The following is a 26,166-nucleotide window of genomic DNA, read 5'->3' as shown; positions in this document are numbered from 1 at the left end:
GTCCGGTAACAATGTTGGGGGACGTACTACACACCTCCCAATAGTGAATGTGAGATGGAGGAATAAATATGTAAACAGATTATGGAAAGATGTAGGAGCAATAGGCTGAAGGGAGATTTTAATTTTCCCAGCATTGACTGGTAGTCACTTAGTGTTAGAGGTTTAGATGGAGCAGAATTTGTAAGGAACATCCACAAGGGTTTTATAGAGAAGTATGTATATAGTCCAACTCGGGAAGGGGCCATACTGGACCTGGTGTTGGGGAACGAGCCCGGCCAGGTGATTGGTTTCAGTAGACTTTGGGTATAGTGATCACAATTCCGTAAGTTTCAGAATACTCATGGACAAATACGAGAGTGGTCCTAAAGGAAGAGTGCTAAATTAGGGGAAGGCCACCTCTAGCAAAATTCAGAAGGAGCTAGGGAATGTGGATTGGGACTAGCTGTTTGAAGGTAAATCCACATTTGATATGTGTGAGGCTTTTAATGAGAGGTTGATTAGAATACAGGACAGACATATCCCTGTGAAAATGAGGATTAGAAATGGCAAGATTAGGGAACCATGGATGACAGGTGAAATTGTGAGACTAGCTGAGAGGAAAAAGGAAGCATACATAAGATCTAGGCGGTAAGGACAAGCCAGGGAACTATAGACCGGTGAGCCTGACCTCGGTGGTGGGCAAGTTGTTGGAGGGAATCCAGAGGGACAGGATGTACATGTATTTGGAAAGGCAAGGACTGATTAGGGATAGTCAACATGGCTTTGTGCGTGGGAAATCATGTCTCACAAACTTGATTGAGTTTTTTTGAAGAAGTAACAAAGAAGATTGATGACAGCAGAGCAGTAGATGTGCTTTCTATGGACTTCAGTAAGGCGTTCGACAAGGTTCCCCATAGGAGACTGATTAGCAAGGTTAGATCTCATGGAATACAGGGAGAACTAGCCATTTGGATACAGAACTGGCTCAAAGGTAGAAGACAAAGGGTGGTGGTGGAGGGTTGTTTTTCAGACTGGAGGCCTGTGACCAGTGAAGTGCCACAAGGATCGGTGCTAGGCCCTCTACTTTTTGTCATTTACATAAATGATTTGAATGCGAGCATAAGAGGTACAGTTAGTAAGTTTGCAGATGACACCAAAATTGGAGGTCTAGTGGACAGTGAAGAGGGTTACCTCAGATTACAACAGGATCTTGACCAGATGGGCCAATGGGCTGAGAAGTGGCAGATGGAGTTTAATTCAGATAAATGTAAGGTGCTGCATTTCGGGAAAGCAAATCTTAGCAGGACCTATACACTTAATGGTAAGGTTCTAGGGAGTGTTGCTGAACAAAGAGACCTTGGAGTGCAAGTTCATAGCTCCTTGAAAGTGGAGTCGCAGGTAGATAGGATAGTGAAAAAGGCATTTGGTATGCTTTCCTTTACTGGTCAGAGTATTGAGTACAGGAGTTGGGAGGTCATGTTGCGGCTGTACAGGACATTGGTTAGGCCACTGTTGGAATATTGCATGCAATTCTGGTCTCCTTCCCATCAGAAAGATGTTGTGAAACTTGAGAGGGTTCAGAAAAGGTTTATAAGGATGTTGCCAGGGTTGGAGGATCTGAGCTATAGGGAGAGGTTGAACAGGCTGGGGCTGTTTTCCCTGGAGCATCGAAGGCTGAAGGGTGACCTTATAGAGGTTTACAAAATTATGAGGGGCATGGATAGGATAAATAGGCAAAGTCTTTTCCCTGGGATCAGGGAGTCCAGAACTAGAGGGCATAGGTTTAGGGTGAGAGGAGAATGATATAAAAGAGACCTAAGGGGCAACTTTTTCACGCAGAGGGTGGTTCATGCATGGAATGAGCTGCCAGAGGATGTGATGGAGGCTTGTACAATTGCAACATTTAAGAGGCATTTAGATGGGTATATGAATAGGAAGGGTTTGGAGGGATATGGGCCGGTGGGACTAGATTGGGTTGGGATATCTGTTCGGCATGGACGGGTTGGTCCAAAGGGTTTATTTCCATGCTGTACATCTCTATGACTCTATGACTGAAGACAGATGAAGCTTTGGAAGAATATCAGGAAAGCAAGCCCAATCTGAAACGAGGAATTAAGAGGGCTAAAATATCTTCAGCAAACAGGGTTAAGGAAAATCCAAAAGCCTCTTATTCTTATATAAGGAACAAGAGGGTATCTAGAGAAAGGGTTGGCCCACTCAAGGACAAAGGAGGAAAGTTATGCGTGGAGTCAGAGAAAACGAGTGAGATTCTTAATGGGTACTTTGCATTGGTACTAACCAAGGAGAGGGATATGATGGATGGTGAGCTTAGGAATAGATGTTCACCAGCTGCCATTCTGAAAAAGAATCTTTTTATCTCAACTCTCTGCCTTCTGTCAGACAGCCAAACCCCAATCTATGCCATTGGCTCACCTCGAACATCATGGGTCCTCACCTTACTCAGCAGTCTCCTGTGAGGCACCTTACAAAAGGCCTTTTGGAAATCTAGGTTGATAACATCCACTGGGCTTACCTGGTCTAACCTACTTGTTACCTCTTCAAAGAATTAAGGTCACCCCTCCGCCTCTGACATGCCAGGGAAAAGCAGCCCAAACCTATTCAGTATCTCCCTATAATTCAAATCCTCCAATCTGGCAACATCCTTGTAAATCTTTTCTGAACCATTTCAAGTTTCTCAACATCCTTCCATTAGGAGAGAGACCAGAATTGAAAGCACTATTCCAAAAGTGGCCTAGCCAATGTCCTGTATAGCCGCAACATGATCTCCCAACTCTTAAACTTAATGCTTGGGCCAATAAAGGACAGCATATGAAATGCCTTCTTCACTATCCTATCTACCTGTGACTCCACTTTCTAGGAATTATGAAACTGCATTCCAACGTCTCTTTATTCAGCAACACTCCCCAGGACCTTACCATGACTTCTGTCATTGGATTGCCTGAGTGGTTTAAATTAGGAGATGTTATTGCAGCTGAAGAGTACAATTAAGAAATTCACTTTCAAAATATTTAACATCCAAATCAATTAATCAACTAGGATATAGATGGTGAGGATAATGATGTCCAGCACCGGTAATATGTGGGAGCCTTGAGAATCTAGCATTATCCACAGTGGCCACATCTGTGGCAAGTGTCGGCTGCCCAAGGAACTTTAGCTCCAACTTGTTGAGTTGGTGTCTGGGCTGTGGACACTGCAACACATCGGGGGGCAGACAGCTACATAAACACTGTGTTCCAGACCCCTGGGATTAATTACATTAAATTTAGTCCATGGTCAGGAGCAAGAGGTCATGACTGCGAATGAGGCAAGTATGGGAGTCCAGAATTTAGCTTTGAAGGAGTCTGCGTCAGTGCCTTTATCCAATAAAAACTAGGTTCTTGTTCCTGCTGTGGATGAGGGTACAGACTGCAATGACAAACTGACCACAGAACCATCCAGAGTGACAATCAGGTGTGGAAGAAAAGAGAAATGTAGTAATGTAAAATAGCATGGTTAAGATTCAAGGAAGAAACTCTCAGTTCTCAGGACATCTCTGGTGCCAAGATATAGAATATCTCTTCTTGTTGGAGAGGAACTAAAGTAACAAGTTGAAGAAATGGAATTTTGGCATTTGACATTTATTTCGAAAGAATTGCAGTGTAAAAGCAAAAAAGTGTTGTTATAATTAAACTAAGAATTGTGAGACTGCATCTGGAGAGGTGCATAAAATTTTAGTCTCTATTTTTGAGAAAAGATGTAATTGCATTGGAGGCAGTTCAGAGAAGGTTCACTTGATTAACTCCGGAGATGAAAGGCTTATTTTATGAGGACAGAATGAGCTGTTTAGGTCTATATTCACAGAGTTTAGGAAAATGACAGGATATCTAATGGGAGTAGATAATATGTTAAAGGGAATTGACAAAGATAGACAGAGTGGATGTTTTCCCTTGTTCGGCAATCTCAAATGAGAGGCTTGTGACCAGCAGCGTGCTGCAAGGATTGGTGCTGGGTCCACTGTTGCTTGTCATGTATATAAACAATTTGGATGAGAATATTGGAGGCATGGTTAGTAAGTTTGCAGGTGCCATTAAAATGGAGTGAAGAAGGCATTTAAGAGCGCAATGGGACCTTGATCAACTGGGCCTGTGGATTAAATAAGGTATTTTGAATATATATGTTCTGCGGTGGTGAATTCCACAGATTCTCAAATCTGTGACAGGAATAATCCTTCCTCATCTCTGTTTTAAATAAGACTATAGACCATAAGAAATAGGAACAAGAGTTGGTGATTTAGCACTGTTCAGCAGTTGTGCCCTGCTCTGCCATTCAATAGGATCACGGCCAATCAGATATTCCTCACATCCACTTTCCTTCCCTTTGTCCGCAACCTTTGATTCCCCTACTAATCAAGAATCTATCTATCTTGCCTTAAATAGACACAAGGACTCTGTCCCCATGGCTCTCGGTGGCAAGGACTTCCAAAGACTCACCAACCCTCAGAGAAGAAATTTCTCTTCATCTCAGTTTTAAATTTGTACCCCATCATTCTGAGATGATGCCCTCTAGTCCTAGACTCTTCCATGAGGGGAAACATCCTCTCAGCACTTACCCTGACAAGCCCCTTAAGAATCCTATGCTTTTCAATGAGATCACCTCATTCCTCTGAACTACAGGAAGTAGAGTCTCAACATATCTAACCTTAGCTCGTAAAACAATTGCTTCATACTCAAGATTATCCTAGTAAACATTTTCTGAACTGCCTCCAATGAAATGATATTAAGGCAACAAAGACTGCTCCAGATGTGGTCTCATCAGCACCATGTGCAATTGCAGTAAGACTTAAAATAAGGGCCAACATTCCATGCCTTCCTAATTGCCTATGTACCTGAATGCTAGCTTTTTGTTCATTGCACAGATACTCCCAAGTCCCTTTGTATTGCAGCTTTCTGCAGTTTATTTCCAATTAAACAATATTCTGTTCTCCCTTACAAAATAGACAACTTCACATTTTCCTACATTATAGTCCATTTGCCAACTTTTGCATGTTTACTAATTTATCAATATCTCTCTGTAGCTGATTGTATCCCTCTCACAATCTGCCCTGCCATTGAATTGTGTGTCGTCTGCAAATTTGGCTACATATATTCACTTACTTCCTCCAAGTCATTAATATATTATAAAATAGTTGCGGTCCCAACAATGATCCCTTTGGAACCCAATGGTCAAGGTGACCAATCGGTAATAAGTTATCCCACTCACTGTTTAGTGCCCACAAGCCAATTCTCTATCTATGCCAATATACTACCTCCAACATAGTACGGTCTTTATCTTATGACTTAACCTTTGTAAGATACCTGTCAAATGCTTGCTGAAAGTCCAAATACTATACATCTACTGGTTCTCCTCTATCTGGTTGAGAGTTCCTCAAAAAATTCTAATAAATTAGTCAGTTACTTTATATATTTAAAGATGCTCTTAATGTCAGTTTTTATATTCCATGCTAGTTTGCCCTCGTAATTTTATTTTTCTGTCTCTATTAGGTTTTTAAGTCCTCATTTGCTGAATTTATCTCAGTCTTTGCACCATCATTGATTTTTCCAAGTATGGGGATGGCAAACACGAGGGGACACAACTTTAAAGTGAGATAAGTATAAGACAAATGTCAGAGGTAGTTTCTTTACTTAGACAGTAGTAAGGGTATGGAATGTTTTGCCTGCAACAGTAGTAGATTCACCAAGTTTAAGTGCATTTAAGTCGTCATTGGACAGGCATATGGAATAGTGTAGGTGGGATGGGCTTCAGATTAGTATCTCAGGGCAGTGCAACATCGAGGGCCGAAGGGCCTGTACTGCGCTGTAATGTTCTATGTTCTATATTCTAAATTGGCCTAACCAATGCCCTGTGCAGTCATAACATGACCTCCGAACTCCTATACTCAATACACTGACCAATAAAAGCAAGTGCACTAACCACTTTGTTCACTACCCTGTATACCTGCGATTCCGCTTTCAAGGAACTATGAATTTGCACATCAAGGTCTCTTTGTTCAAAAACACTCCTCAGGACCTTACCATTAAGCGTATAAGTCCTGCCCTGATTTACCCTACCAAAATGCAGCACCTCACATTCATCTAAATTAAACACCATTCCTTGGCCTATTGGCCTCTCTGAATAAGGTCCCATTGTACTCTGAAGTAACCTTCTTCACTGTCCACTACACCACCAATTTTGGTGTCATCTGTAAACTTATGAATCATATCTCATATGTTCACATCCGAATCATTTGTATAAATAACGAAAAGCAGTGGACGCAGCATCTATTCTTGCTGCAAGCTTCTGGTCACAGGCTTCCAGTCCGAAAAGCAACCCTCTACCAACACCCTTTGTTTCCTACCTTCCAGCTAATTTGGTATCCAAATGGCTAGCCCTTCCTGTATTGCATGTGATCTAATCTTGCTAATCAGTTTACCATGCGGAACCTTGTCAAACTCCTCAGTGACATCCAAACAGTGGCTAGTCCAGTTCAATCTAACCAAGAATGTTGGTTAGATTGCTTCTTATAGCGGGGCGGGGGGGGGGGGGGGGGGAGAGGACAAACTGGATGTTTAAGAAGGAAATTGAAGGGAAAGTTAGAACAAGGGAAGTCAAGAAAGACAACGATATCAATGAGGCAGAAAACTCAAAAAGGGATCATGCTGTAAGGCTGAGTGAAATAGGAGTTGATGGGAAGGGTGAGGGCAGTAACAAATTAAAAATACTATACATGAATGCACTAAGCATTAGAAATAAGATGGATGAGCTTGAGGCTTTTTTGGAAATTGGCAGATATGATATTGTGGGGATAACTGAGACGTGGCTTCAAGTGGACAGGGCCTGGGAAATGAATATTCAAGGCTACACGTGCTTTTGTAAGGACAGACTGACGGGCAGAGGGGGTGGGGTGGCCATGTTTGTAAGGGATGATATTCAGTCCCTTGAGCGGGTGGACTTAGAATCAGGGGATGTAGAGTCAGTATGGATAGAGCTGAGAAATTCTAAGGGTAGAAAGACCCTCTTGGGAGTTATCTACAGGCCCCCAAACAGTAGTATGGATGTAGGGTGGAAGTTGAATAAGGAGCTGAAATTGGCCAGTCGCAAAGATGTTACTACAGTTGTTATGGGGGATTTCAACATGTAGGTATACTGGGAGAATCAGGATGGTATTGGACCTCAAGAAAGAGATTTTGTGGAGTGCCTCTTAGAACAGCTGGTGCTGGAGCCTACCAAGGAGAAGGTAATTCTGGATCGGGTATTGTGCAACAAACCAGAATTGATCAGGGACCTCGAAGTGAAGGAGCCATTGGGAAGTAGTGACCATAATACAATAAACTTCAATCTGCAATTTGAGAGGGAGAGGGTACAATCGGAAGTGGCAATATTTCTGTTGAAAAAAGGGAATTATGGAGCTATGAGGGAGGAGCTGGCCAAAGTTCAATGGTGCAATACCTTAGCAAGGATAACAGTGGAGGAACAATGGCAGATATTTCTGTGTATAATGCAGAAGATGCAGGATCAGTTCATTCCAAAAAGGAAGAAAGATCCTAGGAGGAGGCATGGGATGCTGTGGCTGATGAGGGAAGTTAAGAAAAATGTAAAATTAAAAGAGAAAAAGTATAACATAGCAAAGATAAGTGGGAAAACAGAGGACTGGAAAGCTTTTAAAGAACAACAGAGGATTACTAAGAAGGAATACGCAGAGAAAAAATGAGGTACGAAGGTAAACTGGCCAAAAATATAAAGGAGGGTAGTAAAAGCTTTTTTAGGTATGTGAAAGGCAAAAAAATGGTTAAGATTAAAATTGGGCCCTTAAAGACAGAAATAGGGGAATATATTACGGGGATGAAAATGTGTTGCTGGAAAAGGTTCCTGAAGAAGGGCTCATGCCCGAAACGTCGATTCTCCTGCTCCTTGGATGCTGCCTGACCTGCTGCGCTTTTCCAGCAATACATTTTCCGCTCTGATCTCCAGCATCTGCAGTCCTCACTTTCTCCTAATATATTACGGGGAACAAAGAAATGGCAGAAGAATTGAATTGTTACTTCAGATCTGTGATCACTGGGGAAGACACAAGCAACCTCCCTGAGTAACAGTGGCTGAAGGACCGGCACTTAAAGGAATTTATATTTGCCAGAAATTGGTATTGGAGAGACTGTTAGATCTGAAGATTGATAAGTCCCCAGGGCCTGATGGTCTACATCCCAAGGTACTGAAGGAGGTGGCTCGAGAAATTGTGGATGCGTTGGTATTATTTTCCAGAGTTCAATAGATTCGGGATCAGTTCCTGCGGATTGGAGGGTGGCTAATGTTGCACCACATTTTAAGAAAGGTGGGAGAGAGAGAGCAGGAAATTGTAGACCCGTTAGTCTGACCTCAGTGGTGGGAAAGATGCTGCAGTCTATTATAAAGGATGAAATTATGACACATCTGGATAGTAGTAACAGGATAGGTCAGAGTCAGCATAGATTTATGAAGGGGAAATCATGCTTGACTAATCTTCTGGAATTTTTTGAGGATGTAACTCTGAAGATGGACGAGGGAGATCCAGTAGATGTAGTGTACCTGGACTTTCAGAAAGCTTTTGATAAAGTCCCACATAGGAGATTAGTGAGCAAAATTAGGGCGTATGGTATTGGGGGCAAAGTACTAACTTGAATTGAAAGTTGGTTGGCTGATAGGAAACAAATAGTAGTGATACACGGCTCCATTTCAGAATGGCAGGCAGTGACCAGTGGGGTGTCGCAGGGATCAGTGCTGGGACTGCTGCTTTTTACAATATATACTAATGATATAGAAGATGGTATTAGTAATAACATTAGCAAATTTGCTGATGATACTAAGCTGGGTGGCAGGGTGAAATGTGAGGAGGATGTTAGGAGATTACAGGGTGACCTGGACAGGTTAGGTGAGTGGTCAGATGCATGGCAGATGCAGTTTAATGTGGATAAATGTATGGTTATCCACTTTGGTGGCAAGAACAGGAAGGCAGATTACTACCTAAATGGAATCAGTTTAGGTAAAGGGGCAGTACAAAGAGATCTGGGTGTTCTTGTGCACCAGTCAATGAAGGTAGGCATGCAGGTACAGCAGGTAGTGAAGAAGGCTAATAGCATGCTGGCCTTCATAACAAGTGGGATTGAGTTGCAGCTGTACAGCACCATGGTGAGACCGCACCTGGAATATTGTGTGCAGTTCTGGTCTCCAAATTTGAGGAAAGACATTCTAGCTATTGAGGGAGTGCAGCGTAGGTTCACGAGGTCAATTCCTGGAATGGCGGGACTACCTTATGCTGAAAGACTGGAGCAACTGGGCTTGTATACCCTTGAGTTTCGAAGACTGAGAGGGGATCTGATTGAGACATATAAGATTATTAAAGGATTGGACACTCTGGAGGCAGGAAACATGTTTCCACTGATGGGTGAGTGCCGAACCAGAGGACACAGCTTAAAAATAAGGGGTAGACCATTTAAGACAGAGATGAGGAGAAACTTCTTCACCCAGAGAGTGGTGGCTGTATGGAATGCTCTGCCCCAGAGGGCAGTGGAGGCCCAGTCTCTGGATTCATTTAAGAAAGAGTTGGATAGAGCTCTCAAGGATAGTGGAATCAAGGGTTATGGAGATAAGGCAGGAACAGGATACTGATTAAGGATGATCAGCCGTGATCATATTGAATGGTGGTGCAGGCTCGAAGGGAAGAATGGCCTACTCCTGCACCTATTGTCTATTGTCTTATTTGCAATGGTCATCACCTGGCATTCGTGTGGTGAGAATTAATATTCAATAATGATATTTGGATGCTCTGGCAATGCTAGCACTTATTGCTATCACTAATTGCTTTTGAGATGTTGATGGTGAGCTGAGTGGATTGCTAGGCCATTTCAGATATTTTTTCCTAAGGGCTATTAATGATCCAGATAGACTTTTATGATTGTCTCACGGTTTAATGATCATCATTGCTAATCGATGTTTTTCGATTTTAGATTTATCGTTTCAACTGAATTTAAATTTCCCATGTTACAGTGGGATTTGAACCTTATTGTTGTTTTAGTTCAGTAACATAAATTGAAGACTAGAAATAGCGAATGTTGCGCCATTATTTAAGAAGGGCTGCAAAGAAAAGCCTAGGAATTAAGACCATTAAGCTTAACATCTGTAGTGGGTAAGTTCCTTGAGAAGATTCTCAGGAATAAGATATCCATGAATTTGGAAAGACAGGGTTTGTTTAGGAGTAGTCAGCATGGCTTTGTGAGTAGGAGATCATGCTTCACAAGTTTGTTAAGAGTTCTTTGATGAAGTGACCAGGAACGTTGACGAGAACAGAGCAGTAGATATAGTCTGTATGGATTTCAGTAAGTCCATTGATAAGGTTCCACATGGTAGGCTGCTCTGGAAAGTTAGATCACATGGAATCCAGGGCAAGTTGGCAAATTGGATACCAAATTGGTTTGATGGCAGGAACCAGAGGGTAATAGTTGAAGGATGCTTGTTGGACTGGAGGCCTGTGACTAGTGGAGTGCCTCAGGGTTCTGTATGGGGCCCGTCACTGTTTGATATCCATATTAATGATTTGGATGAAAATGTACAAGGCATGATTAGTAAAATTGCTGATGACACTAAAATAGGCAGTATCGTGGACAGTGAGGACGTTGATCAGCTAGGGAAGTGGTCCAAGATATAGCAAATGGAGTTCAATATAGATAAATATAGATATATAAATAAATGCGAGGTCTTGCATTTGATTTTGGTAAGTCAAGTCAAGGTAGGAGTTTCATGGTAAATGATAGGACCTAAAGGAGTGTTGTGGAACTGAGGGATTTTGGAATTCAGGTTCACAACTCTCTGAAAGTGGAGTCACAGGTAGACAGGGTAGTGATGAAGGCTTTTGGCACACTGACCTTTATCGGTCAGGGCACTAAGTATATGTTGCAGTTATACGGGACATTGGTGAAGCTGCACTTGAGTATTGTGTTCAGTTTTGGTCATATTGTTTTTGAAAGGATGTTATTAAACTGGTGTTTTAGAAAGGATGTTATTAAACTGGAAAGAGTGCAGGAGAAATTTACAAGGATGTTGCGAGGACTAAATAGTGTGAGTTACAGGGAGAGATTGGACAAGCTAGGACTTCTATCTTTACAGCATAAGAGACTGAGGGGGGACCTCAGGATTTATACACTGAATGGTAAGGTCCTAGGGAGTGTTGCTGAATAAAGGGACCTTGGAATGCAGGTTCATAACTCCTTGAAAGTAGAGTTACAGGTAGATAGGATAGTGAAGAAGGCGTTTGGCATGCTTTCCTTCATTGGTCAGAGTATTGAATACAGGAGTTGGGAGGTCATGTTGTGGCTGTACAGAACATTGATGAGGCCACTTTTGGAATATTGCATGCAATTCTGGTCTGCTTCCTATTGGAAGGATGTTGTGAAACTTGAAAGGGTTCAGAAAAGATTTACAAGGATGTTGCCAGGGTTGGAGGATTTGAGCTATATGGAGAGATTGAATAGGGTAGGGCTGTTTTCCCTGGAGTGTCAGAGGCTGAGGGGTGACCTTATAAGGGTTAATAAAATCATGAGGGGCATGGATAGGGTAAATAGACAAGGTATTTTCCCTGGGGTGGGGACTCCAGAATTAGAGGGCATAGGTTTAGAGTGAGAGGGGAAAGATATAAAAGAGACCTAAGGGGCAACTTTTTCACGCAGAGGGTGGTACATGCATGGAATGAGCTGCCAGAGGATGTGATGGAGGCTTGTACAATTGCAACATTTAAGAGGCATTTAGATGGGTATATGAATAGAAAGGGTTTGGAGGGATATGGGCCAGATGTTGGAAGGTGGGACTAGATTGGGTTGGGATATCTGGTCGGCATTGATGAGTTGGACAAAAGGGTATGTTTCCATGCTGTACATCTCAATGATTCTATGACTCTAATAGAGATGCATACGATTATGACAGGCATGGATAGGGTGAATGCACTCAATCTTTTTCTCAGGGGTGGGGAATTGAAAACTGGAGGGTGTCAGTTTAAAGTTAATGGGGAAAGAATAAAAGGGAACCTGAGTGGCAACTTTTTTTTTACACACAGGGGATGGTATGCGTATGGAATGAGCTGCCAGCAGAAGTGGTTGAGGCAGATACATTAACAACATTTAAAAGGTATTTGGACAAATACATGGATAGGAAAGGATTAGACAGATATGGGCCAAGTGCAGGGAAATGGGGTTAGCATGGACGAATGTTTTGGTCAGGATGGACCACTTTGGGCCAAGAGCCTGACTCCGTGCTGTAGGACTATGACTCTAAAAACACATTACAACTGTCACAAGCTGCATTCCCACATTTCAACTATGCCAACTTCAGTCATGGGGCGGCATGGTGGCTCAGTGGTTAGCACTGCTACCTCACAGGCCCAGGGACTCATGTTAAATGCTACCTTTGGGCAACTGTCAGTGTAGAGTTTGCACATTGTCCCCATATATGCATAGGTTTCCTCCAGGTGTTCCCACTTTCACCCACAGTCCAAAGATGTGCAGATTAGGTGGAATGGCCTTGTGAAATTACCCATAGTGTCCAGGAATGTGTATGTTAGGTGGATTAGCCACGGTATAGATAAGGTTACAGGGATCGGCTGGGATGCTGTTCAGAGGGTTGGCGTGGACTTGATGAACTGAATGGCTTCCACACTGTGGGGATTTTATGATTATAACTGGATTTAATTTCAACAGTAAAAACAAAGTCTAAATTGCATTAAACTTCCTACCTTTATAGCCAGAGTTTGTCTGGAGTTTTGGATACCAGCTTGTGAGGAAAGATGTCCAGTATTGGCATTAGACAGTTGACAGTAAGATACCACTGATAAGATTCGGATGTGCTAATCAAATAGGCTGTCAAATAAAAAATAAAGAGCATAAGGATTAATGCATTATTAGTCTTTGCTTATATAATAATTATGCATTTTGTGAAATTGTACTTTGGTACAAAATATGCTGAATAGTGAGAGGACCAATTCATAATTTATGCTACTAAGGCCCCACTAGTCAAACAATATCTCAGCTTCAGTTTCTGGTTAGGTGATTTTGTTTGAGTTGGTAGCTGAGGACTCTGATAAATAACTGCACCAATATGGTGTAGCCTGCTTACCTACTCCTGTGCGCTATCTGGTGGTTGGATAAGAAATGGAGGCTGTTCAGTGACATATTCAGAGAAGTAAACTTCAAAAGCTTACATTTTTGAAAGCCGGGGATCCCAAGGCTTAGTTTTATTTAGTGGGGTGCCTGAAGAAAAAACGTCCTATCGTAGGAATCTCAAACAGGTATAAGACACCTTGATGGAATACACAAAGCATGCAGCAATATTTCTCTTTTCCAATATGGAAGATGGTGCATTACTGGGCAGAAGTTTAACTGTATTTGCTGTCCACAATGTTGTGGCTGAGTAGACATGTTAGCAACTAGAACAACAAAATGTACGGCATCAAGGCTGCATTTGACTGAGTGTGGCATCAAGGAATCCTAGCAAAACTGGAGTGAATGAGAATTAGGGGAAAAACTTAGTTGATAGGTGGTTGTTGGAGATCAGTCATCTGGGATCCAAGACATCACTCTCGGAGTTTCTCAGGGTAGTGTCCCAGACCCAATAGTCTTCAGTTGCTTTGTCGATGACCTCCCTCCACATAAGGTCATAGGGGTATAAGTTTCGAGAAGGATGCTAAAGGAGAAACTGAAGAAAAATCAAAACTGTTTAGAGAGAAAATTTCTGGGATTGTGGCCTAACTGGTGAGCATGTGACTGTCAATGTTGGAGTGCAGAGAGTGACAAGCTCTTGCAGGGTTGTAGATCTGGAATAGGTAAAACTGTGAGGGTAAGGGATGGAGGAATTTGAATAAATCACTAAAAACTGTCAAACTGAGACATTGTTAGATCTTCAACCAATGTACATCAGGAAGCACAGGGGATTCAGCAGCAGATAAACTGATATAGTGGTGGAAATGGACCCATTTCACAATCTTTGTCGTGGAAATAACATGGAGTTGGAAGTTGAGCTCAGGTTTAAACAAGATGCAAAGGTTGCAAAGTTTACAAACAGGTGCTTGGTAGTACTGAACTTGAATATTACTGTAAAAAGGAACATGTTGCCAAAGCTTCTCACCTTACGTTCTTCAGAATGGCAAATTTTAAATGTTCACAATAATTTTTACCAAAGGATAAAACTAGAATGGCAAATTTTACATGTTCACAATAGTTTTTACCAAAGGATAAAACTACACTGATCGAGGCTTTACCATGCAGGAAGCAACAGGGAATTATAGGCTTCCAACTTCTCTGATAATTCAAACAAAAAAGCACAAAGGCTTGAATACATTCCATTAGTTTGCCAAAACGTTGCCCCTGCAAATAATTGCATACTGGTTTCTAGCAAGTATAAATGAGCCACAGTTCAAACTTGACTGATTATCATAACTTTGTTGTTAATATAACTATTAATGCATTTAGAATTATTCAGTAAATACCTCTAGATCACAGAATCATGTCTAACAGTAGCCATTTTGTTTTGGGCTGCTGGTGAGCATGCCCCATAATTTCAGGGGATCAGAAGCGTCCTCCTAATATTACTAAACTTATAATCCAAAACCCCGGGATAGTGTTATGGGGACACTGGTTTGATCCCATCATACCAGATGGTGGGATTTTAATTCAATAACAAAAAGAGCCACCTTAATGGCGACCATGTAACCACTATCAATTGCTGTAAAAACATATCTGGTTCACTGATCTCCTTTAGGAAAGGAAACCTGCCATCCTTACCTAGTTTGGCCTCCATGTGACTCAAGGCCCACAGTAGAACAATTGAATCTTAGAGCAATTATGGATAAAAATAAGTAATGACCTAGTCAGTGAGGCCCACATCCCACGAACTTAGATGAAACATTGTATGGCATTTGGAAGTTTGATTCAGCGCTTTGGCAGGACTGGTAAACTGATTGGAGAAAGTGGAGTTGTAGAAAGTTAGGTATGGACTTGGGTGAGAAAAATACATTCAAGGACCTTAGGAAGGAAAAGATGATTGAAGATAGAGTGGAGATTTGCAAGGTCCAACAGAGTCAAGAGCTGAATTTATTTTAATGACAGTAGATCTGAAAGGGAGGAAAGATAAGAATCTACAATATAAATTAACAAATTTTATAGATTAAGGTGAAAGAACGGTAGGCAGATTTCGTTTGCAAGATGAGCTCAGAGAGGATATGAAGAAAGAAACTGGAGAAAGAGGAGAGTTCAGGCTCAGGCTAGATTTTGGAACTTGGCTCGACCGAAAAGAAGAAGCACTGAATAGATAGTCTATACCTTAGTACAAAAAAGAAACTTCACTCCAGCTCTCTAAATATGGCAATGAATAACAAGTATCCTTTGGATCATCCACTTGGCAGCCAAGTCTTAACCGGCGATGCCTCACAGTGCTGATTATACAATACTACAAGAACTTGCTTAATAAAAGTACTGTACACTTATGTAGTGTTTTTTAGTTCCTCAAAAACTCTACTTACATACATAGTGATATTTGGTGTGTTGTTTTTGAGGTGAACAAGCAGATAGTCACTGAACGGAAAGATACTGACCTCAGATATTTAAGTATACCCCTTCTCATAGTGATTCTTGTCTATCGCATTTCAGTTCACACTGAAATTGATTAGTCCATTCATATCCTCAACATGCTGGCCCTTTCTGAGAACAACGCCTTTAACATGGAACAGTTAGCTTTCACGACTTCGCGTGGTTTTCACAGATTGAATTGTCCTGGTCGATATACAAAAAAACTAACAGCTTTTGCTGAAAAAATTGGCTATGGAGAAAAGGTAAAATGCTGAGTACACATATCAGAAAGACTTACAGTACAATAGATGCCTTCAGACGACCACATCCTCCTTTCTGTGGGGATCACTGGCTAGAAACACAGTAAGAGAGGCACACACAGTGACAGTGAGAGTAGGACTGACAGACACTCTGCATAAGCATGCCACAGAGCAGCCTACAGTTCTCTCACCTGTCCTCCCGGCAGCAAGGGCACCGTGCCAATGACAAGAGGATAAGGGAAAGGGTTGGTCCCAGTGTTTAAGAAAAGAAACCACAGGGCGGCGGCAATAGAAAGGATAAAAAAGCAAATCCTATTTTATATGAAAACAGAAATGTTTCTTTACCCAAAATAGTTTCAAAATTTCAATTGGTAATATTTGAATTGCTTCATGAGATCTACCCACATTTCATGAGAGAAAAAGATGGTAGATTTAATTATTTTCAAATGGTTAAATTTTAAAATTAGTTTAAGTAAAACTACACCCGCACACACTACAGGGAGTACTGTGGGAAGGGTTGAAAAACATCCAAGGGAGGATTGTAGAACTGGCTTAAATCCATAGCAATTAAGGAAGGGTGTGTATGAAGTTTATAGTGTTCCGGAACACCCTCCCTCTCCTATCCCCTACGCCTGGTGAATATGTCCTGTGTGTAGTGACCTCCACACTGTACCTGAAAAACAAGCACTAAATACTGAATCAAATGCAACCGTTGAATCACGGTTCAGAATTCAATTGTTAAATGGTGCTGCTGTTGCTTTTTAAAAGACAGTACCAGTGGTGCTCAGCAGTTGCAAATGCTGCCAAGAAACCGCCCCTTTGCTGCCAGGCCGGTTTGAACTGGATTACCCCACCTCTCATTTTTCTGCCAGCCCCTATAGCCTTTTGCAGCCCTTTGCATGAGAAGACAGCATTAGGAATGTGATCTAACAACATGCTAGCAGATATTAACTCACCACCACTCCCACCCCCTTACTCCCCATTAACAGTCCTTCTTATTAAGCTGGAATGTTTATTCAGCCTCTCCTACACATTTTCACACAGCTAAAGCTGTGCAATGTACTTACAACCCACCCAGGTTAGGAGGTGGGCAGTTTGGAATTGGCATCATCCTTTAAAACATTAACACTTGAAGTGCCAACTTTTCTTTGCATTGTATAAGGTTTATCTTCTGCATATCTGATAGAGGACTAGACAGCCAGAATTTAAATACTTTTGTACTTGTAAACAAGTTTACAAAAATATTTTGCAATCAAACAATTGTGCTTCATTTGTCAAGTTAAATTAAATTCTGTCTTGTGACATTGAGTGTTCGAGAAGACCATTTCTTTCCCCCCTTAGTTGGTAGCATTCTTGTCTCTAAATCAAATGCCGATCAAAGGACAAGGAGCAGGTGAATCTTTTATTACGTTTCGGGCATTAGCCCTTCTTCAGGGATGAGAAAGGTGTGCCAAGCAGGCTAAGATGCTGCCTGACCTGCTGCGCTTTTCCAGCAACACATTTTTCTGCTCAAATTGCCTTTGACTTCCACTGATACTCCCTCATTCAATTGCAATTATATGAGTGGAACTGCGAAATAAGAAAGGGATAATCATCTTATTGGGATTGTACCGTAAACCTCCCAATAGTCTGTGGGAAATTTGTAAGGAAATCTCTGTTATCTATAAGAATAATGGAGTGGTTATGGTAGGGGATTTTAACTTTCCAAACATAGACTGGAACTGCCATAGTGTTAAGGGTTTAGATGGAGAGGAATTTGTTAAATGTGCAGAAGAAAATTTTGATTCAGTATGTGGATGTACCTACCAGAAAAGGTGCAAAACTTGACCTACTGTTGGGAAATAAAGTAGGGCAGGCAATTGAGGTGTCAGTGGGTGAGCACTTTGGGGCCAGTGACCATAATTCTGTTAGTTTTAAAATAGTGATGGAGAAGGATAGACCAGATTCAAAAGTTACATTTCTAAATTGGAGGAAGACCAATTTTGACGGTTTTAGGCAAGGACTTACAAAAGTTGATCCGGGGGGGGGGGGGAATGTTTGCAGGTAAAAGGATGGCTGGAAAATGAAAAGTCTTCAAAAATGAGTTAATGCGAATCCAGAGACAGGATGTTCCTGTTAGAGTGAAGGACAAGGAGCAGGTGAATCTTTTATTACGTTTCGGGCATAAGCCCTTCTTCAGGGATGAGGAAGGTGTGCCAAGCAGGCTAAGATGCTGCCTGACCTGCTGCGCTTTTCCAGCAACACATTTTTCTGCTCTGATCTCCAGCATCTGCAGTCCTCTCTTTCTCCTAGAGTGAAAGACAAGGCTAGTAGGAAATGCTGAATGACTGGAGAAATCGAGGCTTTAGTCAAGAAAAAAGGAAGCATATGTCAGGTAAAACTGCAGGGATTGAATGAATCTCTAGGAGAGAATAAGGGCTGTAGGAGGAAAATCAGGAGGGCAAAAAGGGGATATTAAATAGCTTTGCCAAATAGGGTTAAGGAGGATCCAAAGGAATTCTACAAATACATTAAGGACAAAAGGGTGATTGTGTAAATAGACAAGGTCTTTTCCCTGGGGTGAGAGAGTCCAGAACTAGAGAGCATAGGTTTAGGGTGGGAGGGGAAAAGATTTAAAAGGTGAGCAAGGAGCAACTTTTTCACACAGAGTGTGTATGTAATGAGCTGCCTGAGGAAATGGTGGAGACTGGTACAATTACGACATTTAAAAAGGCATCTGGATGGGTATATGAATAGGAAGGGCTTAGAGGGATATGGGCCAAGTACTGGCAAATGGGACTAGATTAGTTCAGGATATCTGACCGGCATGGTAGACTGGTTAACCAGGTTAGATCACATGGAATACTAGGAAAATTACTCATTTAGATACAAAACTGGCTGAAAGATATGAGACAGAGAGTGGTGGAGGACAGTTGCTTTTCAAACTGGAGGCCTGTAACCAGCAGTGTGCAACAATGATCGGTGGTGGGTCCACTACTTTTCATCATTTATATAAATGATTTCGATGTGAACATGGAAGCTATGTAAGTTTGCAGATGACACCAAAATTGGTGGTGTAGTGGATAGCAAACAAGGTTACCTCAGAGTACAATGAGACCTTGATCTGAAGAGCGAATGGACAGAGGAATGGCAGGTGGAGTTCTGTTTAGATCAATGTGAGGTGCTGCATTTTGCTATGGCAAATCAGGGCCGGACTGGGGAGTGTTGCTGAACAGAAAGACTTTGGAGTGCAGGTTCATAGTTCCTTGAAAGTAGAGTCGCAGATAGACAAGACAGTGAAGAAAGTATTTGGTATGCTTGTCTTTATTTGTCAGTGCATTGAATAGAGGAGTTAGAAGGTCATGTTGCAGCTGTACAGAACATTGGTTAGGCCACTTTTGGAATGCTGTGTTCAATTCTGATGTTCCTGCTATAGGATGGATGTTGTGAAACTTGAAAGAGTTCAGAAGAGCTTACAAGGATGTGGCCAGGGTTGAAGGGTTTGAGCTATAGGGAGAGGCTGAATAGGAGGTACTGGCTGTTTCCCTGTAGCGTCAGAGGCTGAGGGGTAACCTTATAGAGGTTTATAAAATCATGAAGGGTATGGATAGGGAAAATAGACACCGTGTTTTCCAGAGGATGGGTGAGCCCAGAACTAGAAGGTATAGGTTTAGGGTGAGAGGGAAAGATTTAAAAGGGACCTAAGGGGCAACTTTTTCAAACAGAGCTTGGTGCATGTATGGAATGAGCTGCCAGAGGAAATGGTGGAGGCTGGTACAATTACCGTGTTTAAAAGGCATCTAAATGGGTATATGAATAGAAAGGGTTTAGAAAAGGGACCAGATCAGTTTAGAATATCCGGTTGACATGGATGAGTTTGACTGAAGGGTCTATTTCTGTGCTGTACATTTCTATGACTTTATAACTGAAAGAGCATAACAAAATATTGAGGATAAAGCTACCAATACAAGGCTATTAATAAGGTCGTGAACACTGGTGTCAATGACGAACTGGAAGTAGTCAGGGAAATCAGTTGAAATGGAAACATCCATTTATGAGTGATACGAGACCTAGTAACTCAAGAAGCAAGATAAGAAGTTTGATTAAAAAACAACCAAAAAACTCCAGATGCCAGAAATCAGATATTTGATAATTTCCACAGTAAATGTTTGCGAATAATGAAGATATCGCCTGTGTCTTTCATAATTCTTCTGGCTCAAAGATATTTTTAAAATTTTTCTCTATATGCCTTCTGCTAGCTCAAGCTAATGGTGTTTGCCTGTGTTTATGCCCACATGCACATCCTATACTTTCCTAAATTCTGTTTGTTTTAAAGCCACAACTGGAGGATATTACAAATTGGGGCTCTAAGCTGGATAATGCTGTTAATCAGCCATGGTGATCAGGGTTCATTAGCTACCCATCAGCTGGTTCCAATAGAGGTTGGCAGCATTCAAATGTAGTGCTGCTACCTTATTTCTACGATTAAAATGTAGGGCCATTAGTTTCCACACATCTACTAAGTCAAAATTTTGATCAAATCCTTCAATATTCACACGATGCTGAGCTCTTCTGAGTCTCTTTACGAAATGGATTTCAAGGCTAGGTGACTGAAGTAAACCCTTTCTTGGAACTCCAGGCATATGGCTTCATCTCCTGGGAAAGGAATGGGTTTCTGACAGGGGGCACATTTCCAAAGGTAAGGATGTATGCAATGAGAAATTGTGAAATCAGTGCTTTGCCTTACTGCTATTGAAGTTGAAGCTGACTATGATAGTCTTCATGGCAAGTGTTATGCACCTCTCATTAACCTAAGTGTCTTAACGAGAGAGGACTTTTTTAGCCCTCAACTCCCCAGTGATACCACAAAGAACCTTGCCACCACTGCTTCATGTTCCTGCCCAGTCTCAAGGCTGCTTTTAGCTTCCCAGCTGACAGAAACAGAAGGGGAAGGTATTCCCAGCAATCCAATGCTAACTGGACTTGGCTCAGCTGCTGAGTTTCTACTGCAAAAACTCCTGAAGTTTTCCAATGGCAATGAAGGAGACTTAATTCAGGGGCACTAGGTCAACTACCACCTCGTGTATTCCATTGTGGTCACAACTGAGGTCCTATCTTCCTCCAGTTTGTTGCTTTCAGCCCCTCCCCAACAAGGAGGGAAAGGGTGTTACAGGTTAAGACTGAACAGTAGCTGGAGTTCTGGATTAGTGGTGTAGGGCTTTTGCCCGAAACGTTGATTTCAAAGCTACTTGGATGCTGCCTGAACTGCTGTGCTCTTCCAGCACCACTAATCCAGAATCTGGTTTCCAGCATCTGCAGTCATTGTTTTTACCTTGGAGTTCTGGATTACTCATGCAGTAACATTGCTAACTATGCCACTGCTTGAGTTGGGACTTTTAATTATACAATGTTACTGAGTGCAGCAGCTACGTGATGTGAAAATTGTGACTGACCTCTAAAGCAATATACGAAGAGATTCAAGACAGCACCACCACTGCATAAACACAAATAGTGGACAGTAAAAGTCACGCGAATTAAGGCAATGTTAATTACATGATTTTCCACCAGTGCATTGAAGTTTCTCCTAAGAAACTTAGGCTCTTAGTGTAAACTGAATCAAGATTGATGAGGAACTGGGATAGCACAGTTGCTCAGTGGTTAGCACTGCTGCCTTACAGACTCAGGGACCCGGGTTCAATTTCACCTTTGGACAACTGTGTGGAGTTTGCATGTTCTCCCTCTGTCTATGTACGTTTCCTCCAGGTGCTCCAGTTTCCTCCCACATTACAAAGATGTGCAGGCTAGGTGGGCTAGCCAAGGGAATGCAGGGTTCCAGGGATAGGGTTGGGTCTGGGAGGGATGCTCTTCGGAGGATCAGTGAGGACTCAATGGGCTAAACGGCCTGTTTCCACACTGTAGGAATTCTATGAACTAAAGAAGCTTCTACTTGAAGATTATAAAGGTCCTACATCTATTAATTTAACTATTTCAAGCCAATGCCTAGAATCCACAGCTCACACACCATCCTCAAAACAAAAGAAAAATAGCCAGTTCATTCATACCATGTTGCACTAATCTAGAAACATTGCCAACCGCAAACATAGAAACTTTAATCCATTCAACAGATTGGTTATTTGATGTTGTCAATTTGGCAGGCATCTAAAGACATTAATCATAATTACCTCGTATGGTGACAAAACATCTGAAAATGAACCTTCCAGCTCAGCGAGCAAACCTACATCCAGAACTTCAACCTGAGCTACAAATCTCCTCAAAACTCACTAATTAATATCACCAACTTAAGGTACAGATTTTAAATGTGCATTTATAACCAACAGGCAATGTTGATTTACTGTGACATAACTAAACTTTCTAACCTGTTACTAATTATCAATTAGCTCAATTAACCACTGAAAACTATGATTTTAAATGTCGAAAATAATTGTTAGCAAATTACTTTATTTTCTGCCCTTCTATTAGGTAAAACAGAATTAATTTGTTCACCAATAGCTTGTGCAGATTCTGATGAATGATTAGAAATATAATTTCAAATTGTTGATGCAAGATAATTCAAACAGCTGAATGTAGACATCATTAACTCCGAGGCAAAAACTGTCAAATACTAGACATTTCCTTAATGAAGATGTGAGGCTCATTGAGACATCTGATAACTTTGATAAATATTCTCGTTAGAGTATTGAATCTAGTGTTCTTCTGGGTTTTGGAATAAGATCTAGAATCAGGGAATACAACCTAAGATGGTGTAAACACATAATAGGACTTGCGGAAGGGAGTGAGCAACTCTTATTCATCCAGTGTTTCAGATGTAAAAACAGAAAAGGCTAGAAAAACTCAGCAGCTCCTGACCGTATCCCTGGCGAGAGAAACAGTTTTTTTTAAGTCCAATAAAATACTCCTTTCACATACCCAGCATTGCAGCATTTTGCTTTTATTTCAGTGAGTCACAAGGGCATGTATCACTCAATTTATAGTATCATCTGACAGTTTTGGAATGGAGTGGGGTTTAAAGTAGTAGAACTGTGGAAAATTGCCCAGTCCTGTACATGTAAAGGAGAACAAATCTAACCCAGTCAATTACTGCCCCATTAGTCTACTCTTGATCATCAGTAAAGTGTTGGAAAGTGTTATCAACAGTGCTAAAAAGCACCTGCTCAGTGATGCCCAGTTTGGGTACCATCAGGATTCTCAGCTCCTGACCTCATTACAGCCATGGTTCAAACATGGACAAAAGCGCTGAATTCCAGAGGTGGGGTGAGAGTGACAGGCCTTGACATCAAGGCTGCATTCGGCAGAGGTGCCCGAGCAAAACTAAAATCAATGGGTATTAGGGAGTAAACTATCCACTGGTTGGAGTCATATCTGACACATAGGAAAATGATCATGGTTGTTGGTGGTCAGTCATCTTAGCTGCAGGACATCTCTGCAGGAATTCCTCAGAATAGCGTCCTCTGATCAACCATCTTCAGCTGCTTCATCAATGACGTTCCCTCCATCATAAGGCCAGAAGTGGGGATGTTTGCTAATGATAACACAATGTTCAGCACCACTCACAAGTTCTCATATATTGAAGCAATCCATGTTCAACTGCAACAAGGGCTGAACAATATCCAGACTTGGGCTGACATGTGGCAAGTAACATTCACACCACACAAATGCCAGGCTATGACCATCACCACCGCCCTTTACATTCAATGGTGTTAACATCATTGAATGCCCCACTATCAACATCCGGGGGGTTATCATTGACTGGAAACACAAGTGGACCCGCCACACAAATACAATGGCTGCAAGAGCAGGTTACAGACTAGGCATGCAGCAAGTAACTTACCTCCTGACTCCCCAAAGCCTATCCATCATCAACAAGGCACAAGTCAGGAGTGTAATGGAATATGCCCCACTTGCTCAGATGGTTGCAACACCAACAACACAAGAAGCTTGACACCATCCAGGACAAAGCAGCCAACCTAATTGGCACTACATGCACAAGCATCCACTCCCTCCACCACCGACACTCAGTAGCAGTAGTATGTACTTTCTACAAGTTACACTGCAGAAATTCACCAAAGATCCTTCGCAGCACTGTCTAAACTCATGACCACTTCCACCTAGAAGGCTAAGGGCAGCAGATAAATGAGAACACCTCCACCTTCAAGTTGCCATCCAAGCCATTCACCATCCTAACTTAGAAATACTGTATATCGCTGTTCCTTTTACTGTTGGTGAGTCACAATTCTGGAATTTCCTCCCTAAGGGCATTATGGGTCAACCACAACAGGTGGACTGCAGCGGTTTAAGAAATTTACCAAAGATCCTCAAACAGCACCTTCCAAACCCATGACCACTTCCAACTAGAAGGTGAAGGGCAGCCGATACATGGGAACAGTATCACTGGGTCAAAATCCTGGAAGTCCCTCCCTAATGATATTATGAGCCTATTCACAGCTGGTGGACTGCAGCAGTTCAAGGCAGCTCACTGACACCTTCTCAAGAGCAACTAGGGACGGGCAATAAATGTTGACCAGCCAGTGACACCCACATCCTATGAATGAATAAAAAATAGTTTATGCAAAGAAGAATGAGCTAAATCCTCACTATCAGGTCTCAATCCCCTCTGCATTCTTGTTTGTACTTTAAGACTCAAAAAATGTTATAAACTGTAAATTTTCCAAGAAAAATTATGAGTGGTTTCTTTTTTAGAAATTAATTTTCAATAAACTGTTTTGTTTACTATTGCAACATAACAAAAATATTTTCACAGCTACCGCAAAATTCTAGTACCTGTGAAAAATACAAATTCCTAATCCACATTATTGAAATCTTACATATTTCTGCAAAACTTCCATATTAATATTTCTAATTGATAAATCCCAAATAAACATGTTCACATGATAATGATTACACAAAGTTCTGCATCATTCACAAACCTTCAGATTCTAAAGCTGTCCATGTTGAAATGCAATAAGATCTGGATAATATCCAGGCATGGGCTGACAAGTGGCAAGTCACATTCATACCACTCAAATGCCAGGGAGTGACTATCTCCAATAAGAGCAATCTAACCACCACTTCATGACATTCAATGCTGTTACCATCACTGAATCCCTTACTGTCAACATCCTGGGGGGGGGGGTTATCATTGACCAGAAGCTCAAATGGATTTACCATATAAGTGGCTGCAAGAGCAGGTCATGAGGCTAGGAATACTGCAGTGAGTAACTCACCTCCTGACTCTCCAAAGCCAGTCCACTATTAACAAGGCACAAGTGATGGAATACTCTCCATTTGCCTGGAGAAGTGCAGCTCCAACAACTCACAAGAACCTTGAGATCATACAGGACAAAGCAGCTCACTTGAATGGTACCATATCTACTCCCTCCACCACAGACGCTCAGTAGCAACACTATGTACAACCTACAAAATATGCTGCAGAAATTCAAATTCACCTGAAGATCCTTAGATAGCAACTTCTAAAAACCTCAATCATGGCCATCTAAAAGGACTAGGGCAGTAGGTACATGCGAACACCACCACCACTTACAAGTTGCTCTCCAAGCCACTGACCGTCCTTATTTTCAAAATAAATCGCTGTTCCTTCACTGTTGCCATTTCAACATCCTGGAATTCCCTTGCGAAAGGCATTGTGGGTCAATCTAGAGCACATGGACTTCAGTGGATCAAGGTGGCAGCTAACCACCACCTTCTCAAGGGTAACCAGGGATGGGCAATAAATGCTGGCCCAGCCAACAACGTCTACATCCCACAAGTGAATAAAACAAAAGCCATGGTTTGACAATTAACCAATAGGATCACCCAAATACATTTTGAAAAACAAAATCTTTATCCATCACTCTCTTCCTCTCAGAAACTTACCTTTCTATCATTATACAACAACAGAAATAAGATTCCCAAACACCAGTAAGGCCTGGTAATTGGGCTGAGAATTTCATTTTGGTGGCCACTTGGTTTTTCCATCAAACTGTCAGATTGCGTTTGCGAAAGAAACTCAAGCAGAATTCAAATGCAATGCAATGCAATTAGCTAGTAATACACACTTTTTCCCTTTACAATCAACATAATTTTATATACTTTGATGCGCTTCATTCCATGAGGAGGTGGAATTAACACACAGTTGATGTCATATACATTAATAACTATCTCTATGAAAATTTTAGCTCCCTCACTCAGTCAAGCTTAGCACCACTTCCAAACTAGTCTCATCCCATATCCTAATAAATAGTATAAAAACTGAGATCAGCGTATCAAATTACTGACCAACATATTATCAAAAGGAGCAGCCACAATAAAGTGAC

General features: G+C 41.6%; 1 protein-coding gene across 9 annotated transcripts in view; it reads right to left on the bottom strand.

The window, feature by feature from the left end:
• Positions 1–26,166, bottom strand: part of zbtb7c (zinc finger and BTB domain containing 7C) — a 221,183-nt gene that overhangs the window by 83,484 nt on the left and 111,533 nt on the right. For 8 of the 9 annotated variants that reach the window (XM_072574763.1, XM_072574739.1, XM_072574802.1 and 5 more), the window contains one exon: positions 12,770–12,893. The gene's annotated coding sequence lies outside the window, so the exon portion shown is untranslated. Of the gene's footprint in view, positions 1–12,769; positions 12,894–15,894; positions 16,647–26,166 lie in introns of those variants that run through there. The other variant, XM_072574773.1, reaches the window with a different exon arrangement.

Source organism: Chiloscyllium punctatum, chromosome 1, assembly GCF_047496795.1.
Source record: "Chiloscyllium punctatum isolate Juve2018m chromosome 1, sChiPun1.3, whole genome shotgun sequence".
Lineage (NCBI taxonomy): Eukaryota > Metazoa > Chordata > Chondrichthyes > Orectolobiformes > Hemiscylliidae > Chiloscyllium > Chiloscyllium punctatum.
The sequence above is the reverse complement of the archived record's forward strand: the minus strand, read 5'-3'. Positions and strand labels throughout refer to the sequence as shown.